The 22725-nt window shown below is 35.7% G+C and overlaps 1 protein-coding gene across 1 annotated transcript in view; it reads right to left on the bottom strand.

Moving 5' to 3' along the window:
- Positions 1-18356: 18356 nt before the first annotated feature.
- The window catches only part of LOC131052335 (probable DEAD-box ATP-dependent RNA helicase 48), a 159145-nt gene continuing 154776 nt past the window's right edge, over positions 18357-22725 (bottom strand). The window contains exon 8 of the transcript XR_009107316.2: positions 18357-18652. The gene's annotated coding sequence lies outside the window, so the exon portion shown is untranslated. The remainder of the gene's footprint in view (positions 18653-22725) is intronic.

Below are 22725 nucleotides of genomic sequence, written 5' to 3'. Positions count from 1 at the left end.
TTATCGTGGAAGATATCTTAACCCCTACCATTCAATCCCAGCATATCTACCAAATTTTCCTTTTATCGGGAACCAGTCAATCCTTATACGGTCAAACTTATCAACACTTAAAAGAGAATATCCTTCATCTTGACCTATCCCGCAATCAGAAAAAGAATTTTATCCGTCAGTCCTCTCGCTATACTATTATTGCAAATATCCTATATAGGCGAGGTCTAGATGGTACTTTATTGAGATGTCTTTAACAAGAAGAATCTGAGAAAGTTCTTAATGAAGTTCATGCAGGTATTTGTGGCACACACTCAAGTGGCTTAACACTGGCTAAGAAACTTCTTCATATGGGTTACTATTGGCCTACTAAGGAGAGAGATTCATTCACATATGCTAGGAAATGCAAACAATGTCAGATCCATGGGAATCTCATTCATGCACCAGCACAAGAATTATATCCTATGGCAGGATCATGGCCATTTTCTCAATGGGGCCTTGATTTGGTAGGAAAGATAAATCCCTCATCTTCTAATGGACATAAGTTCATTCTGACTGCTACTAAATATTTCACTAAATGGATTGAAGCAGTGCCTCTAACAACAGTGACAGGAAAACAAATATCATCATTCATTTTGAATTATATAATCTAACGCTATGGAGTTCCTATGACCATTATCACTTATAATGGAAGACCATTTAAGAATCAAGGTGTGAAGGAGCTATGTGAACAATTTCATATCCAACATAGGTTTTCTACTCCATATTATCCACAGGGAAATGGTCAAGCTGAGGCATCAAACAAAACTATCTTAAAAATTTTAAAGAAAATAGTCAATGAAGCTGGAAAAGACTAGCACATTCAGCTGAATCTTGCTCTTTGGGCATACCGAACCAACATCCGCACTCCAATGGGGGAAACTCCATATTGTTTGGTCTATGGATTAGAAGCCATATTACCTATAGAAGTAGAGATACCCTCTCTACGATTATCCTTGAAAGGTCTTATACCAAAAAAAGAGGAACGAGTCTCTCGACTCCAAGAACTTGAATTGATTCAAGAACCATCATCAAAATGCAATAGATCATTTGAAAGTATATCAACAAAGAATGGCAAGAAGTTATAACCACAGAGTAAAGTCGTGCATTTTTCATATTGAAGATATAGTTCTAAGGGAGAATCCAAGAAATCAGCAAGATCGAGAAAAGAAGGGAAATTTTGAACCAAATTGGCTAGGACCTTTTGTCATAGTAGCAGCATATGGATCGAGAGCATACAAGTTATCTACCCCTGAAGGTGATTGGTTTGATGAACCTATCAATTCTATTCATCTCAAGAAATTCTATGCTTGAGATATAAAGTCCTGGAAAAAAATCAATAAAAAGCATTTAAAGTCTTGCAAAAAAATCAATAAAAAGCATATAAAGTCCTGAAGAAATCAGTAAAAATCAGAAAAGCAGAAAAAACCCTAAAAAAACATAAAACAGTTAAAAGAAATAAAAAAAGAAAAAGAGAGAGAAAAATGCAATAAATTTAGATGGTGAAAACCTGGTAAACATGTGCTATCTAAAAAGTAAGTTCCGCCATCTATGAGATCGCTTTGCGCACCTATTCACTCCATCCTATCCGCTTCTACCACATCTATCCACTCCATCATATCTTAGTTTATCCATTCCATCTTTCGCATCCATTGCTCTGAACCATTTAGCAAAAAATATGCAGCTTACGAATAGTTATCAATCTTTGACACACTTGTCGTAGTCACTATCTTAGATTTTATTAGAATCAACCAATCTGCATTTGTATCCCGCCATGGTTTGGACCTTGATCAATTCATATATCCATAATAAATTTTTGTTTCCGCTTGGGGCAAAATCCTAATTCCTTTTGCTAAGGTGATCTTTTGAATATTTGAAAATCCAAAACATTCAAAAAACTTGGAAAAACCAAAAATGCCTAGGGTTTTGAAATAGATAACGAGCAACAAAGCAATGAAGGTCAAGGCATTTCATGACAACTAAATCATGAAACTCGGAAATCGAAGTATCAATAAGCAAGTAATAAAGGATTATCAAAGATGATTCATCAAGATGATTATATCAGTTAATGACCATGAAAACATGTGAATGACATGCAAGATTCAGTGTTTATTTCTTGATTGTATTGCTAATCATGTACTCTATGCGACTCAAGGATGTCCATGACTAGAGAAGCTATGATGGGGCATGATTATTTTGTTTGATTGTTGTCTGTGGTTTATCTCTTATTAAGGTATGTACTTGTCTCAAGATATGATCGGCAAAAGATCAAGCAGGACGTTCTGAGTCATGCATGAAAGGGGATAATCCTTGTATGTTCTGCAAGCAATACTCAGGTCAACTTGACTCATTGTATCAAGTTGCTTGTATTAACTTGCTATATCAAAATCCATGTAAGAAATACTCAGGTCATCTTGGATCATTATGTCAAGTTGCTTGTATTTTCTTACATTTTAAAGCTCAATGATGAAATCGAGCACTGTTACAAGATAACATATGAAGAATGGTAGTATAATTTTTAGTTAGATCATTTTAGATTAGTTCATTATTCGTCTGCATTATAAGCATTCATTGCAAGTTGCATTATAAACATCTCATTTCATTCAGAAATCAATGGTCAACAAATAAAGATTGAGTATACTTGGACAAACAAAAAAACAAATTGCATTTGATCATTACAGGTGCATTCGTTTTTAGAATCATTTCAAAAATTGCATTTAGTTTGCATTCAATTAAGTGCATTTCATTAATCATATAGTAATCATCATTATTATTTGCATTAAGATCATTCTCATTTTAGTTCTATTTTAAGCTCATTTAGTTGCATCTTTACACTTAGATTCATTCATCGTTATTTGCATATACAATAAAACATTTGCATTTTCACATCAATTTCATTTGCATCCATGTGCATCAAAAACATATTGCATAATCATGCATTTGCATATAGATCACTGCATTTAGATCATTTCATTTACACATCATTTAAAGTTAGTAATCATTTTCAGTTGCATCCAAGGTTATCAAAATCAAAAATAAAAAATATTTATCATTACATCATATAGATCATAATCATAAGGAAAAGAAAAAAAAGAATCATCAATGCATATAGAACACCATCATATAGAATAACATGCATATAGAACATCATCATATATAATAATATGCATGATAAGCTATCGGGGCTTCTTACGACGAGCTGGTGACAAAGGCGAAGGACTTGTTGAAGAAAATTTTTGTGTAGTGCCTTCTCAGTTTCTTTGTTGTTGTTAGTTTTGTTGTCCTTTCTATTCATTGGTTTTTTGCCAGTCTTTTTGTATGCGGCTCTTAAGCTCTGATCTTTTTGGTGTCTTTTCTTAATATCTTATGTAAAGGTTTCGGGTCCTAAAAACCTGCTTTTTTAATTAATCAGAACGTGCATAATAAAGATCGTCATCATATAGAGTCCATGTCTACATATAGATAATCATAAAATAATAAAAGTCCAAGTATACAATGATATCAGATAAAAAATACAAGTGCCTCAAAGTCAAGTCACGGATGTCCTGTACCACTACCACCTGACTCTGTTTGTCTATGTGGCTATGGATGAGAAGATCCTCCAGATGCCTATCTCCCACGATCACCACTCCTCTGAGGAGGCCCCATGACTTCACCACTGCTAGTATCCATCAACACGGTGGTATGATAACTACCTGCTCTCTGGCTCTTTGTGACTAAATCCTCATATAGTCGTCGCCAACAGGAAGTCTCCTTCCCGGCCCAAACTAGTGCTCTAACAGTATCAGCTAAGAGAGTGCCCGATCCAACCTGTTGAATATGATCAAGAAGGCCCTGAGTATCCTATTGTCTCCTAACAGTTGTGTCTCTCTTTGTCCTGAGTATCATGTATTTGTGCTCTAAGATGATCTATCTGTGCTCTGAGACTATCCATGGTATCCTGCTCTGGCACATCGTGCTCTGGTACATCCTGCTCTGGTAAATCATGTTGTGGCACATGAACACCAATCCTCTCATCTCCACCTCCTTGTCCACCTGCTGGAATCTCAGTCCGAGTAGCTCTCAGAACCTGTCGTCTAATAAGTGGCACATGATCCTTTGGATCCTCATCCTCTCCACCATGAGCTGCAATAACCCTAGGGTCTAGCTGAATCTAACCAAAATCAATGCCTCTCCCGCAACCCCCATCCAGTCTAGTCATCCTACCTCCTCCTATCAACGGCAACCCTCTCGGTGACCTCATCCTTGCCCTGCCAGTATCCCTCCCAATCTGTCCAACATCTCTCCCACCCATAGGAAGCGGTCTCCCAATCCTACCAACTGGTCCAAACGGTCCTCCATGGACTCTCAATCGACCTCCTCTATGTCCGAGTCTCCTACCGCCACCACCTCCATCCCCACCCTCATCTCCACCTCTCATGGCCTCCTGAGTAGCTCTAAGCTCTCATCTCCGTCTCCGTCTCCTAAAATCTAGATCATCTGAATCGTCATCCTCATCTCCTGAGCTAGGAGGAGGATCTGTTGGATCAGTAATATGAGGAAATGGATGTGCCAATATGTACTAAGCATAATTTGCAGTAACCCTGGGATCAAGAATGTGCAATCTCATATCATAAGCCACCCTATGAGTAGAAAGAAACTATGCACGAACAATCTCAAATGACAAAGAAGGTCCCCAATCTCGTCTATCTCTGTACTGTCGAGCATATATCGTGACACCAATAGGCATAGGATGAATGATACCGAATTGTCTAAGAATGTGACTCATCAACTGTCTCTCAACAATGTATGGAGTTCGCCCAATAAGATATCTACTCTGCATAATAAATGGTAATGTTTGTGCATCATCCATCCATGGCTCACAATCAACATATGGCCTCCAAGTAACACTGTCCAAGGAATCAAGAACCCAACGCCAATACTCCATCTTACCCAGCTTATGTTGAGTAAGGATACCTACATACAAATAAACATATGGTTGCCTCTCTCCACAAACTCTATGATGGATAGGTCGAGTGATAGCAATGTGCTCTCAGCACCAGATCTATAGAAGTGTACATCATGTCGATAGACTAGCACTCTCATCATAAACAACCTGATCAAGATCATGATATAAGTGAGCAAGCATACAAACACCCCACGCATATTGAGTCCGATGTTGCATCATGCTCCGAAGAATCTCACCCCAACCAACAGAAAAACCTCGAAATCTCCTATCTGGACAAATAAATCCCCCAATCAAACCTGCAAGAATCACAGGGAGAGTCTCGTAATACATAATCATATCCTCCCATCGGATCTCTCCTCTCTAGATTCTCTCATCACCAAATACGGCTCTGCAAGGCTCTGTCCCTACACGATCCTGAAAATCATACTGAATTAGCTCGCCAATCACTGGGATATGAAGAATCCTATACACATCCTCAAGGGTAACACTAATCTCACCTATGGGCAGGTGGAAAGTGTTATGCTCGCTATGCCATCTCTAGGCTAACGCTGTCAACAAATCCCTATTATGGGTAATATCAGACATGTATAACAGATGGCGTAATCCGCAGGCATCTATATGTCTCACCTCTGCCTAAGTAAGCTTTGGCACTAAGTGTCGCATTGCCGGGAATTTCTCCCGACAATGGAGAACATCAAGTTTCTCCTGTTTATCAAGAGAATTCGATCAATCATCACTCATTTATTTATCAAATCAAAGAGATTGCTAATCTATCATATCAATCTTTTCAAAATGAAGCAAATCAGGTTATCAAATCATTTTAAACCTATCAAACATGGTTTTCTATCAATCAATGAGTTCAATCAAAACTCTGTTATGCTCTTTCATCAAAAACTAAATTGGTTTCTTAGAGCTAATCTATCGAAACAAATCAAATCGATCTATCAAACAAAATCAATCAATCAATCACGTACCTATTCATCATAATTGCGTATCAAACACACCTAAATCTAATAAAAAAAGTGATTTTTGGCTATGAAATCTATCAAAAACATTCACCTAGAGCATATGTGCTAACCTTTTTAACAAAAGTGTTATCTTATTCAATGCAGACGCTAACCAAAGCATATGCGCTAACTGTTTTAACAAAAGCGATAACCCTATGAACATATGCGCGAAACAAAACTTTAGTGTCAAAAGTGCAAACACACAATGCAAAAGCGCTAACCTAAGCAAATGCACTAACATTTCTAACACATGCGCTACCAAAATGACCAAATGCGCTAACATTGCCAAATGCGCTAAAGCTAAATATAAATGCACTAAACCTAAATACAAAAGTGCTAACCAAAAACCGAAAATCGCAAAAAAATTCAAAAAATCCAAAAACCTACTAAAAAACATGAAAAAAAATTGTACGACAAGTTGAAAACAAAGCTCGGGATAAGATACATACCAGAAACCCATATTCGGGAGGTCGTTGATATCGTCGAATGCGCTCAAATCAATGGTTCTCCAAAGGAATCACCATTTCGCCACCTCACCAATACAATTTTCTTCACAAGCTGATAAGGATGAAAATGAAATTAAAATTAACCTTGGTTAATTTTATAATTACTATTTGAAAGGGTAATTAATTCTTTTCAATGGGGCAATTTAATTTGTTTTTTTACAAATGAATTTAATTGATGGAACTTTTCAATTATCATGAGATCAATCGTTCAAACTAAATTTTCAATAATTTCATGATCAATCTCCCGAGGGGGCACACAATCAAAAAATTTATCTCCATCAGGCGCGCTATCGAGACTTGATTTAATCTTTGAAACAATGTGGTCTCGACATCATTTCAAAGAGGGGAAAAATGTATACACATAAAAAAGGCTATAAGCGATTATATTTATTTAATAATTATATTAAATAGTTAATTTGAAAAGATTAATTTATTTAATTTACTTCGTGTCTTTCTATTAATTAATTTAATTGAAATATTGTATTAATTAATTCATCTATCCTATTCCTCTAATTAATTAAATATCTAATATTTAATTATTCTTCTGATTAATTAATTGAATATCTAAATATTTAATTATTGCCTTCAATCATTTGAATATCTAATGTTTAATGATTATTCTCCTATTCTATAGTCTCAAATATTAAATGATTTCTTAAATTATTTAATCTATTATCCAACTCACCTTCCATCTCAACTTCATCTTCCCTTTACCAACTCATCCATCATGTGGCTAAGGAAATTAATATTTCTTAAATATTAATTCATCATTTATCTTCAACTTCCAAACTTAATGAAATATTGTGTGCGTACACATATTTCATAACCTTCTTCTATATTCTCTCCAACATCCTATATCTTAGGAAGGACTTGAGTCCACTTGTCCTCTCATTCCTAAATTTTCTCCAACCATCCCTAGATTCCCTCAGTCAGCAACCCAGTCAAGGTGAGATGAGTGACACGTGTCTTCTTCTTCCCCCTTTCTCTCAACCTTCACCTTTGCTCATGGCCATCCAAATCTGCAGATCTGATCATAACCGTTGATTTGAGCCACGTCATCTTATCCTCTCAAGATCTATAAAAGCAGGAGCTTGAGTTGAGAGAGAGTTAGACTTCAAGTGAATTCGCAAGCCAATCATTTGTAAAAATTATGCATCTGTGAGTTTTAATCTTGAAGCAAATAGCATAATCATATAGCATAATCATTTAGCATAATCATTCAGCATTGCATATCATAGTATCAATTAACTGCTAGTTATCAGTCCATTCTTCATATGTCATCTTGGAAGCCATCAGTGCTTGTCTGAGAGCACACCGTCTGCAACCAAGAACAGTGGAGTTAGGACACAATGAGACTTAAACCATGAATGATCATGATACACATCCGAATAGCATGAATGATAGATCCAAACCAATTCCACAAACCATAGCATATCAGATCCTACCAGATCAATATCATAATCAACCACTCTACCAGAACCAACCAGAAACCGGTAAACAACCAAAACAACTGGTGTTGCCATCAATGACAAAACATCAACGCAACACATAATCAATTCCTCCAAATTGCCAACAATCTCCCCCTTTGGCATTGATGGCAACACTAGATGTGAAAAACATCCAAGTGCCAAGAAATGTCAAACAAGTCTCCCCCAATGGAAGGCAACCAACAATCTCTCACAAAATGATATAGCAATGAAATTCTGAACCAAACTCTCCCTTTAACTGATATTTTGTTAAGCTCTTTTTTTCACATATACCTCTCCCCCTTTGAAATCAATGCCAGAAATCTGACATAAACATCAAAGAAAAGTCATAAATCCTCTTCTTCTTACAACTGACTACCCCCCTGAGTAGTAGCACTACCACATCAATCAGAATAAATAGTATCTCTGATAATGCATACCGGGTTGATGCCAATCAACATCACTCAGGTCTCTATCGGAGGGGTAGAAACCCCCAACCTGTCTCTGAAGTACTCAAATTATTCTTTAGGCAAAGGTTTAGTGGAAATGTCTGCAATCTGCTCTTTAGTGTTCACATAAACTAGTCTGACTTTATTTGCTTCCACTTTTCCTTCAAAAAGTTATACTTGATAGATATGTGTTTTGTCTTAGAATGAAATACTGAATTCTTTGATATATCAATAGCAGCACAGTTATCAGAGTGAATAGCTACCGGTTCATTGCAATCCACCTTTATATTCTTCAACATTTACTTCATCCATAGAACATGTGTACAGTTAGTAGCAGCAACAACATACTTAGCTTCAGCAGTAGATAAAGAAGTGCATGACTGCTTCTTGTTGATCCATGAAACAAGTTTCTTTCCAAGAAAGAAAGCTCCACCAGATGTGCTCTTTCAGTCATCAACATCTCCAGCCCAATCTGCATCTATATATGCACATAATGTAAAGTCGTCATTTTTAGGATACTACAAGCCATATTCAGTTGTTCCCTGCAAATACCTGAAAATCCTTTTCACTGCACTCTCATGATTTTCTCTAGGATCACCATGATATCTTGATACAATACAAATTGCATTCACTAAATCCAGTCTAGTATGAGTCAAATATAACAAACCACCAATCATAGACTTGTACCTGGTAGGATTTATCGATGTAGATGCATCATTATTTTTCAATTTCTCACTTGTAACCATAGGAGTACTAACCGATTTACAATTTTCCATACCAAATTTATTCAACAGCTCTCTATCATACTTAGTTTGACTGATGAAAATACCTTTATCAGTTTGATTAATCTGCAAACCTAAGAAAAATCTCATTTCCCCAATCATAGACATCTCAAATTCATTCTTCATATTGTTAGAGAATTCCATACACAACTTATCTTCACCTCCAAAAATGATATCATCAACAAAGACTTCAATAATCAATGTCATCGTCAATGATCTTATAGAATAAATTACTATTAGCATTACCTTTAGTGAAATCAAGCTTCAAAAGATATTTATCCAGTCTTGCATACCAAACTCTAGGGGCTTGTTTCAGTCCATATAAAGCTTTCCTTAACCTGCAAACCATGTTTTTGTCATCTGAAAGTGAAAATCCATCAGGTTGCTCAATATAAACTTCATCTTCAAGATCTTCATTCAGAAATGCACACTTAACATCCATCTGATAAACCTTGTAATTCTTATGAGCAACATACGCAAGAAATAATCTCACAACTCCAATCCTAGCTACCAATGCAAAGGTTTCATCATAATCAATTCCTTCCTTCTAAGAATATCCTTTACAAACCAATCTAGCTTTATTCCTCACTACTTGTCCATCCTCATTCAATTTAATCATGAAAACCCATTTAATTCCAATAACATTCTTATTTGTAGGTTGGGGAACTAAAGTCTGTGTGTTATTCTTTTCTATTCGATTCAATTCTTCTTCCATGGCTTCCATTCAATATTCATCTTTACAAGCTTCAATTACTGATGTCGGTTCAACTTGATAAATAAAACATACCTCATCAGTTGCCAACCTTCTTCTTGTCATCACTCCTTTGCTTTTGTCTCCAATGATCTGATCTTCAGAATTATTCAACCTTACATACCTAGGAGTCTTTTGATTTTCTATTCCTCTGTCCTAATCTTCAGTTATTGTTGAATTTTCTGATACTGTCAGAGAAACTGGTTCAACATTATGTCTCGGTATAGGTGCTATCGGTTTAGTTATGATCATTTACACTGTCGGTTCTCTCTCATAAGTTCTGATTTGACTTATGTTCTGCTCATCCACTTTGACATTTGTGCTCTCCGCAATTCTCTACAATCTTTTGTAATAACATCTATATGTCTTACTTTCATTAGAATAACCAAGAAATATTCCTTCATCACATCCAGGATCAAACTTTCCAATGGAATTATCTCTTTTGATATAGCATTTACTTCCAAACATTCTGAAATACTTAATTGTCAGTGTATGACCAAACCATAACTCATAAGGTGTCTTAACGGAATCTCCTTTGATATGAACTCTGTTGAATGTACATATCGTCGTACTTATAGCTTCTCTGCAGTAGATATGAGGTAGATTAGCTTCCATCATCATGGTTCTAGATGCATCCAAGATAGTTATGTTCTTCATTTCCACAACTCCATTCTGTTGAGGTGTCTGGGGTGTAGACAATTGTCTCCTTATCTCATTCTTCTCACAATAGTTGTTAAATTCACCGGATGTGATTTTTCCACTTTTATCTGACCTTAAACATTTAATCTTCAATCATGTCTCTATCTCAACTTTATCTTTAAAGATTTTAAACTTTGCAAATGCTTTAGACTTCTCCCTTAAAAAAGTAACCCACAATATTCTAGAATAATCATCAATGATTAACATGAAATATCTATCACCCTAAAAACTTTTAATTCTAGCAGAACCACACAAATCAGTATGAATAAGATCAAGAACATCATTAGATTTGTCTTGTATACTCTTAAAAGAAATTCTGACTTGCTTTCTCATTTGACATTCCTTACATATCGGATTATAGGCTTTTACAAACTTAGGTATATCTCTAACTGCCTTAGTAGAACTGATCTTCACAATGCAATCAAAATTCACATGACACAACCTCTTATGCCATAGCCAACTCTCATCAATTTGTGCAATCAAACATGTCTTCTCACCAGAGTTCAAATGAAAGATATTACCTTTAGTTTGTGTACCGGTTGCAATTTCCACTCTAGATCTGTTAATAATCTTGCATTTTCCATCCTTGAACTGTAACTGAAATCCCTTATCCACCAATTGTCCTACACTCAAAAGATTATGCCTTAAACCTTCAACATAATAAACATTATCAGTAAGAACAATTATATTGTTCCTTTTCCCTTGATCATGCATACTTTGTCATCTCCAAATCTAACCAGACCACCGTCAATTTTTTGCATAGATAAGAACTTCATTTTATCTCCAGTCATATGATGTGAACATCCACTGTCAATTACCCAATCATCCTTGTCTTCAATTTTAGCAGCAAGAGCCTTCTCTTCAAGTACCAAGTCATCTTCCTTGATAGACAAAAATACCCATTCCTTTCTATTACCGGATCCACTAACTAAATCTTGTGTCAGTTCATCATCAAAATCAGTCACACCTTCCTCATCCACATAGTAGCATTATTTGTCTTGGTTTTTCATATACTTATGCTTGTTCTGATAATCATGGTTAGGCCTAAAAGATCTTCTAGTTCTTTCTTCAAATCTTGAATTCCTTTCAGGACATCTAGATGCAAAATGACCTATCTTATTACATGCAAAGCATTTAAAAGATGAATTTCCTTCATACTTACTTCATGTCGGTCCTTTAGGTACTCTTCTAGCAAATAAGGCTTCAAGTTGCTCAAACTCCTCATCTTCTTTCTTCATATCCTCTAGTTCCTTCACATATAAAGCTTTCCAATCACTTTTGTCGGTAGATAATGTATATGCATGAAAATCAGGTTTAGATTTAACAGCTCCAGAAGGTCCAAATTTCTCAAGCTCAAAAGCAGATAATTTCCCAACCAAGGTATCCCTATTAACAGAGGTGTTTGCCATAGTTCTCAACTCATTAATTACAGTAGCCTTCATCTTATAAACTGGTGGCAAAGCTCTCGGTACTTTAGAAACTATTTCATCTTCACTCAGAAATCCACCACAACATTGAATTCTCAAAACAATCTCATTAACTCTCTCCATAAAAGCAGTAATCCTTTCATCTTCTTCCATTTTCAGGTTCTCATACCTCACTTGATAACCATCAAGTTTAGCCATTTTAACAGTAGGGTCACCTTCATTCAAAGTCTCCAATTTGTCCCATATAGCCTTTGTAGTTGATTTGTTGGTTAGTCCCATTATTTGTTGATCAGAAAGTGCACACAAAAGGGCTTCTCTAGCTCTTTATCTAGACCTATCAGAGGAGGATTGTCAAATGCCGGATTAAATGATGTAACACCATTCTCAGTGATCTCCCAAATTTCCTTTCCAAGACATCTTAGATGAGTCTCCATCTGAATCTTCCATACCCTGTAATTTGTTCTATCAAGCCTAAGAATTTCTCTCCAGAAAACAGTTACAGATGAACTAGATGAACTTGAACTGCTAGATGCCATAGGATCTTCGTCAAGTGGTTAAGCTTCTGCAGAGAGGACCAAGCTCAAATACCAATTGTTAGACAACTCAAATAAACAAAGGACAACTAAGAGGGGAGGTGAATCAGTTGTCACCGGATTATAAAACTTTAAGCATTTAAATCCTTATTACCAGAACACATAAACTTAATATCGGAATGCATAAACCAAATACCGGAATGACTGATAAAGCATTTAAACATAAACATAAATCACAGAACAGTTACCATCCATCCATAACACATGACACCAAGATTTGTACGTGGAAAACCCGATAAAGGAAAAAACCACGATGGTAAGCCTACCCACAATCAGATAATACTTCTATAGTAAATATGTGAATACAATATGAGGGGCTGCACATGCAGGAAGGCCAACAGCCTAGAGCACACTGCTCATCACAAAAAGGAGCCTCATTGACTACAAAAACATCGGACTACAATTCGAAAAGAAGAGTGAACTACAAGTATAGAATCTCCTATGCCTAAGTATAGTTCCGGTTAAGCTCAATACCAGAGGCCTTAAACCTCTCTTACAAACCCAATTCGATCACCTATGATCGACCAAACTTCCTGCATATGGTTACAACATTATTCGCACATAGATCATCCCATAACCTTTTTCTATCAACCCATGATCTACAAAGAGATCTTACATCATATTTATACCAACCCGAGACCTAAACAATTAGGTCGACTACCTAAAAGATAATACAATAAGTTCACAACATAAACCCACAATCCAATGATCAACCAAGTTAGCTTAGGCCGAAAACAATGTAAAACCAATCATTAAATCCGGCCAATAACGCATCAAGAACATCCTCCAACACGTTACAGAAACCGGTCCATAACTTAGATAACATCCGACCCAAAATAGGTCGCCATAAACCAAATCCAACATCACCGATTAACTGGAACACGAACATGATAACTAACAGCATCCTGAAAGCCATCTAGAAGCCTCACCAACCCCCTTATCACTTGCATCAAAAGACCTTCAACAAAGTTATGCCGCCAAAACCCTTACCAGTGACCAAAAGGCTTACTAGAACAAATGATAGCTCTTGAGTCATCAAATCCCGAACCAACTGATCATGATACACACCTGAATAGCATGAATGACAGATCCAAACCAATTCCACAAACCATAGCATATCGGATCTGACTGGATCAATATCATAATCAACCACTGTACCATAACCAACTGGTAAACAACCAAAACAACAGGTGTTGTCATCAATGACAAAACATCACTGCAACACATAATCAATTACTCTAAATTGCCAACAATAATGTCCATGGATGTTTGCCATGTATTACTTGGAAGACCGTAGAAATTTGACAGGAAAGTGGTGCATAATGGAAGGGAGAACACCTATACAATTGAGAAAGATGGAGCAAAACATACCTTGGTGCCTATGAAGGAGCAAGAAGCAGAGAGCAGCAATAGTAGCAGCAATAAGGTAATGTTGATAAGTAGTACGGAATTCATCCATGAAATAAAAAATAAAGAAGTAGGATTTGCTTTGGTTCTTAAGCCTAGGCATATGTTAACCACCATCAAACTTGATGATTTTCCTCCTGAAGTGCAATGCATTTTGAATGAACATTTAGCTATTATTGCATTTGATTTGCCCAGTGAGTTGCCACCTATGAGAAGAATTAGCCACCATATGGACTTGATTCCAGGAGCTAACCTTCCAAACAAGGCAACCTATAGGTTGACACCTATGGAAAATGAAGAGATAAGGAAGCAAGTGGATGACCTTTTGAAGAAGGGATTGACAAGGGAAAGCCTAAGTCCTTATGTTGTTCCTACAGTAGTTGTACCAAAGAAAAGAGGGGAACGGTGTATGTGCACTGATTCAGGTGCTATTACTAAGATTACCATAAGATATATGTTTCCCATTCCTAGAATTGAAGACTTAATAGATTGTTTGAGTGGTTCTATGTATTTTTTTAAGATGGACTTGAAGAGTGGCTATCACCAAATAAGAATCAGATCGGGTGATGAATGGAAGACAACCTTTAAGACTAGTGATGGTTTGTATCAATGGTTGGTTATGCCTCTTGGTTTGTTTAATGCACCCAACAATTTTATGAGACTAATGAATGAGGTTTTGAAACCATTCCTTGGTAAATTTGTGATTGTATATTTGGATGACATTTTGGTGTTTAGCAAGTCCAAAGAGGAGCATATAAAGCATTTGAGACAAGTTTTGAGGAGGCCACATGAAGAAAAATTGCAAATTAATTTGAAAAAGTGTGTGTTTATGTAGACCGACATGATCTACTTGGGTTTTGTGGTGTCCAAAGATGGGCTAAAGACGGATAAGGAAAAGGTTCAGGGCATCATTGATTGGCCAACACCTAGAAGAATAATGGAGGTAAGAAGTTTTCATGGTCGTTCTAGTTTTTATAGAAAGTTTATAAGAAATTTCAGTCATGTAGTGGTACCTATTCTAGAGACTATTAAGGGAAATAAAAGACCATTTGTTTGAACTAAAGAGGCTGAAGATAATTTGAGATTTGTTAAGAAAAAGGTAAGTGAGTAGCCCATTCTTGCTTTGCCTGATTTTGACAAAGTGTTTCAAGTGGAGCATGATGCAAGTGGATTGGCTATTGGGCCAGTCCTAAGTCAAGAAGGTAAACCTGTAGCATAATTTAGTGAGAAACTAAATGAGGTTAAAAAGAAGTATTCTTCTTATGACTTGGAATGTTATGCAAAACACTAGGCACAACACTAGTGAGATGTATTCTTGGCAAAACACTAGGCACGTGGGATTTAGCTTTGGCTCAAGCTAAGTTTGCATTAATGATTCTCATAATCGCAATGCTGGTTTTAGTACATTATATGTTGTCTATGGTATACATCCAAGGGGGGTGTTTGAATTCCAAGATCTTGGTGGTTTGGAAAGGCATAGTGCACTAGGTGAAGATTTTGATAAAATCATGCATGATCTCCATGAAGAGGTCAAAATGAATATTGAATCTAGCAATCAACAATATAAACAACATGCTGATCAAAAGCAAAGGGAACTTCATTTTAAGGTTGCAGACCTTGTCTTGTCTCATCTGAGGAAGGAATGGTTTCCTGGTAGTATCTACAACAAACTTCAGATGAAGAAAGTGGGTCCTTGTAAGGTTCTTAGAAAATTCTCTGCCAATGCATATGAAATAGCTCTATCTACAGATTTGGGCATCTCTCCTATCTTTAATGTGGCAGATCTCTATCCATATAGGGGTGATGTACAAGATGTTGTTGTTGAGATAGAGAAACCAGTCAATATAGAACAGCAGGGGACTCCTTCCACTCCGTCCATAATAGAATGCATTCTTGATACACAATGGGTGAAGAAGACCCGGGAGAAGGAATACTTCAAATATCTAGTTAAGTGGCAACATCGACTAGTAGAGGATTCTTCTTGGCTCATTGAACCAGAGATCATTAAATTGGGTCATACTATTGTTGATCTCATGAGCAAGAGCTCATGATCTTTTCTCTACCCGAGGAGCTTGATGCAGGGGCATTTACTCCTTCCACGGGTTTTTGTTTGATGTTTCATTTTTTTTCTAGTTGGGTTTTTAGTTGCATTTTGTTTTTTGTTTTTTCTTCTTGTCATAGGTTTGTGGAAGACGGCCCTTGTTTCTATTCCTAACTTAACTATGACAGGAAGATTTATTCACTTTCGAATTCTAAGTCTCGAATACCAATCGACAATTGCACATCGAGGGTAATCGGTTGCCTAGGCCATGTTGGCAGCCATTATCCAACTGATCCTAATGCCTCTCTATTTAACAAGCGACAATGGGTGTATTGGGGGTTGGATTGGTCGTGTGAGAAGAGAGACAGTCGAAGAGCAGAATAACATGAGAAGTGCAAATCGACTGGAAGCCTGATCTGAAGGATCATTGGGCCTATGAAGGGATTGACCAAGCAATCAACAAGGAGTTTTGTTTTTGTAGTTGTGAGAGACCAATTTCAATTAAAATATGTAAACCTTGTAATAAGTGGGAATCAAAAAAGCATTTAAATCTCCATTGTTTTGTTGTGCATATGATGGATACCAGAACATGCACTATTGATTCTCTGTCATATTTGTAGCAAACTGTTTATGTTATTTCTTCTTGGCTAATACTTAAACTTCATGTTATTAATTCCTTGTCAATTGCTTGTAGTTTTTGTGTTTGTTATATTGAATTACTGATCAACAAGGCATGTCATCATTTCTAAGCATGGCACAGAAAAAAATGCATAAAAGTAACAAAATTTTGAACATGATCTTAACATATCACATCAAAAATTCATTGAGGAGATATGATTTCCCCCTAAATCAATCAAATTCGTTGCCAATTTGAAATTTTCAATTTTATTTTTATCAAGGATAAATAATAAAATATCTCAAGATTGCATTGATCAATGCTTGATTTTCCACTTTTTTCGTGAAATTGCAAAAAAGTCAAAACATACCCTTTCGATTCTATGGCAAAAAGACAACCCTATTATAATATATAAAGTCAGATTCACATTTCCTAAGTTTTGGAAAAAAAAATTGCCATAGTAAGAGCACAAAATGAATAAGTTTTAGATTTCCTAATATATAACTTAATACACTATAATTGCATAATAATCACTCTACAATGGGATTCATACGCTACCTTAAGGGTAAGCATAGCATTCATAACCCAAAGGAGTACAAAATCATGGGAAAATAAGAGGATTACCTCAAGTTCGAAGTTCACACAATTTTCAAATTTCTTCAATTCAATCAAATTTACTGGTTAATTCACACACAATGCAAATACACCTTGTCGTTCTCCCTCTGATCCCAATTATAAGTTCACATAATCCAAAAGCAAGAAAATCCCACCAACTTTCAAATTTTAATTGGAAGAGTTTTTGAGAGAAAATTCTTCCATGAAATTGCCAAGTCTTTTTCCTTTATGTACTTTTTCTATTTCTCATATTTTTTGTTTTCACTTTCTTTGTATTTTTCTAACAAAAAAAATCTAATAATGCATTTCATGAGAAATCAAAATACTAAGTCATTTCCTTGTAAAATTTAACTGAAACAATTTAAATTAATTCAATGGCATATTTTCCAAATCCAACAAATTCATATCTTAGCATTATTTTTCCTTTTCTCAATTTCCAATCTTAAATAAGACATTTCAACCAATTAGAGTGCAATGATTAATTCATCTAACAAAATTTACGTGAAAATGGAAACTAAGCCAACCACTCAATTAAAATCACACAAATACAAATAACCCATAACACAAATAAACTTCAAAAAATTGCATTGGTTTAGATATGAATTTACATAGAGTCATGCATGACTCATCTATATACACAAGCCAAATGTGATACCTCCAAAAAAACCACCAGTAGAGAAATAACGCAAACTTGTACACTTAGGTGGAGAAAAACCCTATATCTACATTTTTAAGTCATGAGTTAAGTACACTTGGAGCATATATAATCGTCAAAACAATGCATAATAACCCAATGAGGGTCCATCATCATATCAACCATAAAATTAGTGCATCAAAGTTTTCACACAATCATTAGAAATTTTACTCATGAACGTGTATAAATATGTATATATTTATATATCCTCAAAGATAAAGTAAAGCGGAGCCACTATCAATTCTAACCATAAAGATATCACATGCATCTCACAATATCCAATCTAATCTAGATGTCAGTACAAAATAACTTGACAAGAACACCTCAATGCAAAATAATGAAGTATAATGATTATTAGGTATACATCTAGGATCACACAATATCCAAAATCAAATGATAGATGCATTACATCCTTCCCTCCTAGGAATAGGCTTACTCTTGGAAGATTGCAAAAAGATGGGGATATATAAATCTCAATTGCATTGCATCCTCCCAAGTAGTTGAATTCTCGTCGAATGGGCTTTACAATATCCTTATGTGGTCTATCCCTCATCCTTTAAGGGCCAACCTCCAACATAGAAAAATATGGACAAGCTCCAAAGCAAACAGCTTTCCCTCCTCAACCTGCAAGACACCCCAATCAAGAAAATGGGTCACATCTAGAATATATTGCTTGAGAGATAAAACATGGAACACATCATGCACAAGAAGTTGCGAGCCAATAGGCAACTGGACCAATTTTCTCAATTATCTCAAAAGGCCCAATAAAATAAGATGCTAGCTTAGAACCTTTTCCATAATAGATTGGGCTCTTGTACAGTTGATATCTCAAGAATACACAATCATCTACTAAAAAATGTACATCCAATATCTTGGCATCAACATACCTTTTTTGATGATTTAAACACTTAGCACTTGCTCCATAATTCAAACTATCTTCTACTCCATATCATTAAGCATATCAAGGCCTAAAATAACATAGCCCTCCAACCTATCCCAACTTAATGAGGTCTAAAAAGGTTGGAGATACAACGCCTAAAATGTTCTCATGCCAAGAGAACTATGGTACCCATTATTGTAGGAAAACTCAACAAGGTACTAATAGTTCTTTCAAGTAGACTATTGGTCCATAATATGCATGTGAAGCACGTCCTCAATCACCTAGTTCACTCTCTTTGTCTAACCATCTATTTTAGGATAGCAAGTGGAATTAAAATTAATCTAAGTGCCTAAAGAATGTTGCAATGATGTCCATACATAGAAGTGAACACTAGATCATGATTTGACAAGGTACTACGTGCACACATGTGTTATCCTCCATAAATGCATGTGCCATAGGTGCAACATTATATTGCAATCGCATAGGTGAAAAATTAAAAAAAAATTGGTCAAATTGTCCACTATCACCATGATGGTATCATGAAGATGTGAGGACATAGGTAAACAAACAATTAAATCTAAGGAAATTGTCTCATTTCAACTCAAGGATAGTGCTTAGTCACAAGACCCCTGCTAGATGCTAATACTCCACCTTCACCCTGGAATACTCTTGAAATCTAGCCAAAAAATCATCAACGCCGCATCTAATCCCTACCCATGGAAACAATTGTGTAAGATTAGCATGCATCTTCTTCACACCAAGATGCATTACATACAAGGAATGATGCACCTAAAACAACACAATCGTGTAAAGATCTCAAAAAATTGGAAAATAAATATGACCAAGATGCCAAAAACAATTTATTTGAGAACTCAGGAATAGCCCCAAAAACCTACCCATGATGGCTCTTTGGGAATCTATCTTTAATAGACAATTACTTTTAGACATCTAATAGACATTATTATTTCTAGATATCCAATAGACATACTAATGGTTTAGAATTTGACAAATTCATGTCAATTAGTAATGTCTATTGGAGGTCTAGAAATAATAATGTCTTCAACCTATGACAAAGAATCGTGTGTTTGTCAAAGCTCTAACCTAGGTTTTGAACTCATTAAGAGGAGTTGATGGACAAGGGAATTATGGCTTCATACTTTTAAATGAACAATATTTTGCTACATATTCGAACATGATAGGTGTCAAATGAAAATTGCATGACCCATTTCAACCCACCTCTATCTACTTGTCATTATTGCAAATCAATGTCTCACTTACCTAAAGAGCACACAATTATACTGAGAAGGGGGGTGAATCAGTATAATGAAAATTTTCAATTCAATATTTTATATGATAGAATCAATCACTAAAAATAATTTTGCATATGAACGCAATAACACAAAGATTTAAGTGGAAACCCAATGCGAGAGAAAACCACTGAAAATGAATGCTATATATTTATGTTCTTTTACGAATTTTGTGAGTGCCAACCTACTGGAAGCACCAACCCCCAAACTCGGTTTTGTGAGCACCAACCCACTGGAAGCACCAACCCCCGAACTCTGTTTTGTGAGCACCAACCCACTGGAAGCACCAACCCCCGAACTCCTTTTTGTGAGCACCAACCCACTGGAAGCACGAACTCTCTCTGCTGAAATTGTGAGCACCAACTCACTCTTCACAAATCTAATTTTCCATCTTGAACATGTTGTTGTATCAATGGATGATGGACAATAATAACACTCTTTAAATCTGCATACACATCTTCATACAAATATGTCATAATTTCTTTCTTAAATCTGCCTTACTCTTCATTTCAAATATGCATGTGCTAAGTTTATATATCTGCTATTATATTCTAAACTTGTGCTCTTTTAGGACTGATTGTTCATGTTTCTCTTTGCACACCTCTTACTTCACCTACGTGAGGTATACTTTCAAAAATCCACAGTTTTATACAAAGTAAATATATCCAGCATATCAACATCCTTCTCAAAGCATTTTTAAAAATTCATATATATATGTGTGCTAGTTCCACCAATTGCAAACCAACATGACTTTTAGTTTGAAAAGTCATATCCTTCAATATTTCAATAACTTTTTTTTGTTAAATTCTATTAATAAACTTTTTACGAGAGTATTGGTTTGCCAAACACTTTTGTTTATATTAATAAACTCTTATGCCACTATACCTTAGACAATACTTTTCATAATAAACAAACCACCGAACTTAATGAAGCCCAATAATATGTATTGTAAAAATAAGGTATGTAATTTATTTACGATATTATTTTCTCCCAACCAGTATTAAGTTCGTTCCGCAAAACACAAAGTTTAATAATTTTTGCTGTCGAGATTTATTTTTCACTTTTAATTTTGCCGCTCCATATCTATCTCTGCTTTAATTAATTTAAAGTGTACCACCGATAATATTGTTCAATATATTAACGCTCATGAGGTGTCGTAAAAAATACTTGGTTAATACATTTGCCATCAAAACATTTTTTCGCTTTAATAAACTTGCCCCTATATTAATATATTTGTCGATAATTATAAAGTCCTTCCATATTATATATCGGGTAATAAATATATCGGATTATTTATAAAGTCTTTCCATTAGTAGTTTTCATTTGATTTCTATTTTTGCCTTCAGATAATGATATAGATACGAACCATGCTCACTGTAATCTTCTGCTTCATCGTGTTGATTTGCTAGGAAACTTCCAAACCAACACCCGACTCTCGGATATATTTTAGATACTTTCATTCTTTATGTGATGTCATTTTAGATGCTTCCTGATTTCAATTAATTTGACATCAATGACAATACTTGCATCAATCTCCCCCTTTGTCATTGATGGCAACCTTATAATCCAAATTGCTCCCCCTCAAACCAACACTCCCCCTATCTCCAATTTCTCCCCCTTTGACATCAATGGCAAGGTATTTTCTGTTGTTTGTAACCTGCCCCTTTTTAATGTATGCTTCATACGAAGTGCTTACTTAGAGGATGAGAGTGATATTACTCCCAATTTATCCCTTAGGTACTCAAAAGTCTCTTTTGGAAGAGGCTTTGTAAAGATATCTGCTAATTGTTCCTGTGTTGGAACATATTCCAACTTTACTTGCTGCTCAAGAACCTGGTCTCTTAAGAAATGAATTTTGATAGGGATGTGTTTTGTCCTGGAGTGCATCACTGGATTCTTTGACATACTGATTGCACTTGTATTATCACAATAGATAGAGATAGGATGATCATACTCAATCTTAACATCTTGCAAGGTTTGTTTCATCCACAATACTTGCGTAAAACATGTTGTTGTTGCAATGTACTCTGCCTCTGCGGTAGATAGAGCTATTGAAGCCTGTTTTTTGCTCAACCAGGATACAAGGTTGTTGCCAAGGAAAAAGACTCCTCCACTGGTGCTTTTGCTATCATCCTTGTCACCTGCCCAATCAACATATGTGTATGCTTTGAGAGTGAAATCATCACATTTTGGGTACCACAATCCAAAATTCATTGTACCCTTCAAATACTTGAAGATTCTTTTAACTACCTGTGCATGTGTTTCCTTTGGTGATGCTTGATATCATGTTGCTACACCAACAACTTGCATTATATCAAGTCTAGTAGTTGTTACATATAAGAGACTTCCAATCATGGATCTATATTGAGTCTGACTCACATCAGGGGATTCATCATTTTTACTAAGTTTGCAACCAGTGACCATAGGAGTACTAACAGGATGGCAATCCTCCATTCTGAATTTCTTCAACATCTTCGTAACATACTTAGTCTGTGAGAGAAATATCTCTT

Source organism: Cryptomeria japonica, chromosome 8 (assembly GCF_030272615.1).
Source record: "Cryptomeria japonica chromosome 8, Sugi_1.0, whole genome shotgun sequence".
NCBI lineage: Eukaryota > Viridiplantae > Streptophyta > Pinopsida > Cupressales > Cupressaceae > Cryptomeria > Cryptomeria japonica.
Note: the sequence above shows the minus strand (reverse complement) of the source record. Positions and strands in the feature narration are given on the sequence as shown.